The 7,430-nt window shown below is 40.5% G+C and overlaps 1 pseudogene; it reads right to left on the bottom strand.

The window, feature by feature from the left end:
• Nucleotides 1–283: 283 nt before the first annotated feature.
• LOC129676818 (putative vomeronasal receptor-like protein 4) lies at nt 284–1,214 on the bottom strand (annotated as a pseudogene).
• Between the last annotated feature and the right edge of the window lie 6,216 nt (nt 1,215–7,430).

The following is a 7,430-nucleotide window of genomic DNA, read 5'->3' as shown; positions in this document are numbered from 1 at the left end:
CTGAATTCAGTTCCCAGTCAAGATCTTTATTTCAAAATGGAGTTATATTCAGGCTATCTTAAGCTCTTCAATGGCAAAGCCAGTTTTACAAATCTTCATTAGATTCATTTTTTTTTTCAATGCTGGAGAGATGGTTCAACACTTAAAAGCATTGTTCCAGAGAAGGCAGGTTAAATTTTTAAGAACTATATACTGTTTCAAAACAATATATCTAGTCACTTACTGGATGTGTGATGATCTTTTCTTCACACTTATTAAACAGATAAATGAGAGAGACATTTTCTTAGTTTCTCCCAGTGAGCATGCCAACATCCAACCAAAAGTCCATCCCTGTGAATCAGCACAAGCGGGCTAAAAGTTGCATAACCAAGGGTCAGAAATTCTCGAATACTTACAATCAAAGAATTGTGTCTTGAGGAGATACTTATAAATAGAGTAAAGGTACAATCAGCCCAATAGAAGAAAACAAAACAGAGCATGAGAAGGAGGACACTTTGAGCAGCTCTCATCTCAGGCGGAGTTCTGTAGAGAAGCTTGGAGTTGTGAAGGTAGAGGACATGCTGGTGGTGCTTGTGGAGAAGAAATACCATGTAGCCACTGGCCACTCCCATGGCCCACTGAAACATAGCATCCCTCAGGACCATGAGGATGAGAAAAATCCATCTTGTGATCAAACTTTCAGGCAGAAAATAGCAATAGTTGCCACTTTTTTTGACTTGTGTTAGGTTCACACTATTGGTACTTTTAATGTAATATAGTAAGTTCATACTGATCAAAGAATTGAGTATCCAAAAGCATGAGAAGAATGGAAGGATGTGCCATGCAGACTTTGGCCTAAGCCTCCTCCACCCAGATGTTCTGGGACTGATGATGATGGCCTGGACTACAGTGAGAAGACTGGTGGTGCAGATGGACAGACCACGGGCCACCCTCTCCAGGTAAACAATGATCTTACAACCCATGTCATCTAGGAAATTTCTCAACCCAAAAGCTGCTATGATTAGCAACCCTTTTGCAAGAATAGATATCATGTTTGTAAAAGCCAAGTGGATGAGAATAAAGTGTATGGGTTTCTTCTCAGGGCCTTCCAATAAACTGAACAAATAATTCACAGAAACAACAATATTCCCCAGAGTGCCAACCACAGTGAGAAAGAGGAAAATTACTCCCTTGATATACTTCAAAACCATTTCTTCCTTCCTAGATAAAAAATCTTGTATCCAGGATGCAAACATGTTTTGGAGAAAGCATTAGAAATTCTAGACATGAAAATTAAGAGCTTATTTTGCATAATAGCATTTATTCGATGTTGAGGATTAGGTTCCTGAATTTCCCTCCTTTTTTCACCCCCCTGTGGATTCTGGGATGCTGTGTGTGCTCTGACGGATGAGTTTGGTAACTTGCATTCAAATCTAAAATTTTAAAGGAGATTTTTTTTTTTGAGATTTACACTAGCAAAATAGATTTTTTTTCAAGTGTGTGTGCTTTTGTGTGTCTGTCTGTCTTTCTGTCACTCTGTCTACAGGCACGAATTGTCCTTGTTACCTCTCAGCTTGGTCAAATTGAACTCCAAGGACTCCAACCAAAATTTCTTCTCCTGATTCTCAATCTGTTCCATCATATTTCCCAACCCAATTGCCCAGTTCCCAAAACCTGAAGCTCATTCTTAACCTGTCTTCCTTCCTTACATCACACACACACAGTAGGTCAAAGCCTGAGACATCACTTATTTAGTAATTTTACATTCCACACTGTCTCCTCTTTTGCTCGATAATTCTTTTGTATCTGCATCTTGAGTAGTGGAACAATTTTTAGAATTGCATTTGGCGTGAATTTTTATCTCTTTTAAATTTTTCTATTAATTAGTTCATTTTATATCCCAATTGTAGTGCTCTCCCTCATCTCCTTCTGTTCCTACCTTCCCTTTCTTTTTCCCTGTATCCCAATCCTATAGTCCTCAGAAAGGGAGAGCCTTCCTCCCTCACTAACTAATGTAGACTATCAAGTCTCTTCAGGACTGCCAGCAACTTCTTCCTCTGTGGCCTGGCAAGGCCATCTCGTTAGGTGGATGTGATCAAAGAGCAGGTAACAGAGTTCATGTCAGAGACAGCCACTGGTCCCCTTACCAGGAACCCACATGAAAAATGAGCTGCCAATCGGCTACATCTGAACAGGGGCCCTAGGTCCTCTCTACACACGATCCTTGGATGGTAGATCAGTTTACACAGACCCACCTGGGCCCAGATTTGTTGTCTTGTTGGTCTTGTTGTGGAGCTCCTGTTCCCTCCATGTTTTTCTGTCCTCCCACTGTTCCATAAGACACCTTATGCTCTGCTCAAAGTTTGGCTGTGAGTCTCAAGACCCAGATATACCACTTCTGGGAATATGCCAAAAAGATGTTCTGCCATACAACAAGGGCATTTGCTTAAATATGTTCATAGTGGATTTATTTGTAATAAGCAGAAACTAGAAACAACCCAGATGTTCCTCAACCAAAAAATGGATGAAGAAACTGTGGTACATCTAACACAGTGGAACACTACTACTCTGTTGTTAAAAACAAGGACATGATGAAATTTTCAGGCAATGGATGGATCTGGAAAATACCATACCGAGTATGGTAGCCCATTCTCCAAAAACACATATGGTATATGCTCACTTATAAGCAGATATTAGCAATTTAGTACAATACAGGATAATCATACTACAGTCCACAGAGTTAAGAAGCTGAGTAACAAGGAGGACCTAGGGAGGATGCTTAATTTTCATTCAGAATGGCAAGTAGAAAAAACACCCGAAGCTGTTGCAGAGAGGAAACAGGGCAGGCACAGGACATCTTCTATAGATGTCCTCTGAGGACATCATCTATAGAAGATGTCCTCTGAAAGACTCCTACCAGCAGGGGATCAAAGCAGATGCTGAGACTCACAACTAATTTCTACATCTTAATACGGTAACTTAATGTATTACGTTTTTACAACTTCATATATTAAGTGACTGTTCTCTGTACGAATGTTTACTTTAAAGATTATCTTTAAAATATAATCCTCATTGTCAAGTCAAATTGTTTTAAACAGACATGTTTTAGATAAAGTCACATAGATAAAGCTGAATCACCAAAAGAGATCTTGAAAAAAGACTCTTGTGCGAAAAATTCACGTAACTTCCAGGTTGCAGGCAGGGACTGTGTCTAGCAGAATCGTTGGGTATTCTTAAGAAACACAGTAGCAGAGGCTTGTGCTCTCTGCAGATGATTCAGGGCATCTGTAGCCTCAATTGGGGACCTTAGGGTGTCTAAGGGAGCAAGGAGCAGACAGGGACCAGCTCTTGCTGAGAAGGGGATGGAAGAAGGGAATTAATGAGGAGTTAGGTGCTGGGAAGAGATGAGGGAAGGTTTTGAATCATGATTCCTCAATATATAATTGAGAGAATTTAAAGGTGGATATAAAATGAAAAACCTTCAAGTTAGGAGTTATAATGTTGCTCTAAAAGAAAACATGTGCCAGTATTTGAAAATTGAAAATCAAAAGTGAAAAGTATAAATTTCACAAACACTAGTGACACCGTTGAAGTCACAGTGCTGGCAAACACGAAACGTCAACATTTATTTTGGCTTGTTTTTTGTTTTGTCTTGTTATTTTGAGGCAGGGTCTCCCTGTGTAAACCAGGATAGCCCTGAACAATTACCTTGCCTCAGTCTCTTTAGAGATAATATTATGTAAGTATTTCATTATTGTCTCAAATTTTTATAGACATCTGAAAATCTTCTATATCTTATTGATTCAATTACAGAAATAAGAAGGTAACCTCAGGCAAAGATCTACCCACAGCTCTGCCATGTTACTGCATCCTGAGGACAGACAGCAATGCCTCAGCATTCTTATTCTATTTCCTTATTTCCACAAACTCATCCTTTTTGAACATTCTGGACCCAGGGACCAGCCTTGTCAGAGTAGAAGGAAAGTGCAGAACCCAAAGCTCACAGAGCCTCTCAACTACTCCCTGGCTTAGTCAGAGAGAGACTTCAGCTTTAGTTAAACTCCTCATGGCAGAGCTGAGAATGATCTTACCTCCATGGACTCACCTGGACCTCTGTGGTGCAGACAGGCTCTGGAGCAGCTCTGGGAAGGTGACATTTGCCAGGTCATATTTGTACAGTCTTGATCTGTGGGGCTCTTGGTGCCATCAGGTGTTGTGGACGTCAAGTTTCTTGTCACAGTGTCAGGGGAAGAGAGGCCTCTGCAGGGCCTCATTCCCCGAAGCACAGCTTCCCTCTGTCCCCACAGTTACTACATCTGTTTTGCTCAGAAATTACTTCATAATTGGGATTTATTAATTTGAGAGGAAGAATGTGAGGTGAGTAAATGAACAACTAACCAACTTTCTGTCACTGAGATTCCCACATCTCCAGAGGACCTCCTGTATACTCATTTAGGCCCTGTGCTTGCGGCTTCAGTCTCTGAGGGCTCATATGCACCTTGCTTAGTTGATTCCGAAGGACCTTTTCCCTGGGGTCATTAATTTCCTCTGACTCTTACAGTCTTTCTACCTCCTCTTCCAATAGATCCCCTCTGCTCTGCAGGGAGGGATTTGATGGAGACCTCCCAGATAGACTCCCTTTCTGCCTAGTATCTGGCCGTGGGTCTCTGCATCTGTTCCTATGTGGTACTGGAGGAAGCCTGTCTGAAGATGACTGGATAACACACTGATCTATGAGTACAGAAGAATATCATTAGGGGTCATTTTACTCATAACTTTTTTAAGACCAATAGTATTTGGTTTTACACTAGGTCTGTGGACTATCTAGTCTCTGGTTCTTGGTCACATAGCAGTGTTGGGTATGAGTTCCTTCTCATGGAGTAGCCTTCAATATAATGAGACATGAGACATTGGTTGTCTAGTTCTATAAGTTTTCTGCCACTATTGCCCTGGCATATTTTTAATGCATGACAGATTGTAGGCCAAAAGTTTTATGGCTGGATTGGTGACCATGCTTCTCTTTCTGAAGCCTGCAAGAGTACCTTTTCATACCAAAGAGTTTAGAATGTAAGGGTGAAGGCTCCATGTAGGCATGAGCTCAACTTCTGTATGTTCAATTAGTTGTGTGGATATTGTCTTCAGCAACGGGGCTCTGAAGTCAGTTTTCAGAGAAAAACACTTTGTCTTAGCAACAGCCTCAATTATTTGGGGAATTTTGTGGAACACCCGTGGCAAAGAACTCAACAGAATGCAGCTTAGTCCAACCACTGGAAGCCTCACCTGGCTCTAAGAGATGGCCAGTTTAGACTCCATAATCCCCATTACTAGGAGTCCTCATTAGGGTCACCTTCATAGACTCATTCCAGGAAGTTTCCACTGCTCTTGGTAAGCATCTCTTTTATTAAACTATAGAAGTTTTCTTCTATGTCTTTTTTTTTTTTCACGTTTAAGGGAGTCTTTAATTAATGTTTGGCAGATTTCATTTAGGTTCAATCAATGGAGTTTCTAAAGGTCCCATTACACATCAATTCCTTCAGCAATTTAATAGCACAGGCATTTAAGAAACTTGACTCAAAACAAGCAAACCATCCCATATGTTGAAATCTGAATTACCATAATAAATTACACGAAATTTATTACACAAAATTTCACAAAATCCCTAAGTTCTCAGCAACATTCCATTATTTTTGCTTTAATGGTAAAATATAAAATACTTCCCAACTAAAATCCACAAGTCTAAAAATTGACTAGGCCTTTACTCTTTAGGCCAACATACCACATTGCATATGTCATTATGTTAAAACACTTCACACAAAGCAAGTAAGTTTTAATGAATGAAATAAAACAGCTCCTGAACTGGGTGTGATAGTGCACAGCTTTAGTACCAGTGCTTAGAAGGCCGAGGTATGTGGATCTCTGTGAGGCCAGTCTAGTCTACAGAGTGAGCTCCAGGACAGCCATGGCTACAGAGAGAGACCCTGTCCCAAAATACCCAAACAAAACTGAACTCCTGAAATAATTGTATTAAGGACTGTGGGATATGCTTCCTAAGCCTTTTAAGGTTTTGTAAACACTGTACATTTTACACAGGAGCTGCAGTATTCTCAAATCTAAGGGAGTGAGTAATTAGGGCCCTCAGCAGGCCAAGCAGGACAGGAATGATAAGGAACTCAAGCTTTGGGAGGTGAGTGTTAAAAAAGAATTAAATGGATAGCTGTGTTAAGAATTAAGTGAATAATGACCAGGAAATGCTCCAAGGTGGCACAGGTGACAGCAGCCACAGTTTCCAATAGAATCACAACTACTAGTGTAAACTCCCTGCATTCCTAACATTTATTTAAATAGTTTTATGTAAGTAATTCAGCCTTCTCAACCTAAAAGCACAGGCTCTCATTTTTGACTAATGTAACTACTCAAAGACGCAGACTCTGGTTTCTCACAAGCCACTGCACTTGAGCTCAATAAAGGACAATTGCCCCATTGCTGAGTCGGTGTCCACACTAGAACATTCTGGATGTATCCCTCTTTCTGCTTTAAGGAAACCTAAATTTATGAATCTGAGATTATGAGGCAGACACTCATTACAATATCTTTTCTCAAGGAATCCTTTAGCTCAAGGTGCTGTCACCAGACACATTAACCTAGGTGGGGTCACTGTTTGGTTTTCCAATTGTCGCCTGGGAAATACCAAGAACAAACTGGAACAAGGGAACTTCCTTTACTGTACTCAGTGGCCTCAGGTACTGTCTGTCCCTCTTGGTGGCATCTTTGAAGTCATTATTCCTATGTTTCCATCAGCTGCTTGTGGATTGTCTTCCAAGTGTGGTAGATTACTGAGTTTTGCCCCTCTAAGCATATTTCTGGTGAGATAAGTCTGTTTTGTTTCTTACAAATTGTGCTCTCCATCAGTGTCTTCTTTGGTTTTACTTGTCTCTGCTGATCAGAACAAAGCCCAGAGAGAGCTGACTGAACCAGACTCCCCTTCTCTCAGTCTGCTGCCTTCTTCCATCTTCACGTTGTTTCTGGTCTGTGACAGGAGATGGCCTTTCCCTCAGCCTATAAATATGTTTGGAGTGTGTCTTGTATGTGGTGCCCTCTATATTTATTCTCTATCTGTACTCACAGTTCTTTTTCTCTGTTCTTAATTTTGTGGGTCAGAACCTCAAACCACAGAAATTTGCTTTACAAATTTGAAAGTTTTGAAAGTCCATTATAAATCATTTTTTATAAAGTGATTCTTCTTCTTGACTTTCTGAAGTGTGCCAATTCCTGATGGACAGGCTTCAGCCTGTACACGGATTCCGCAGCTGGTCCTTCCCTACCTTCCTTCAGTGACCCCTCCGAGGTTAAGGTGTCTGCTTTTTATTTTAATTTTTCTTTGTTGTTGTTGAAATGTTTTCTATGCCTTTTGACTTCGGTCTCTTTTTCTTCCTCTGTAACTATGAACTGTA

Source organism: Psammomys obesus, unplaced genomic scaffold, assembly GCF_907164565.1.
Source record: "Psammomys obesus unplaced genomic scaffold, mPsaObe1.curated_primary_1811, whole genome shotgun sequence".
Taxonomy (NCBI): Eukaryota; Metazoa; Chordata; class Mammalia; order Rodentia; family Muridae; genus Psammomys; species Psammomys obesus.
This window is presented reverse-complemented; position numbering and strand designations above follow the sequence as displayed.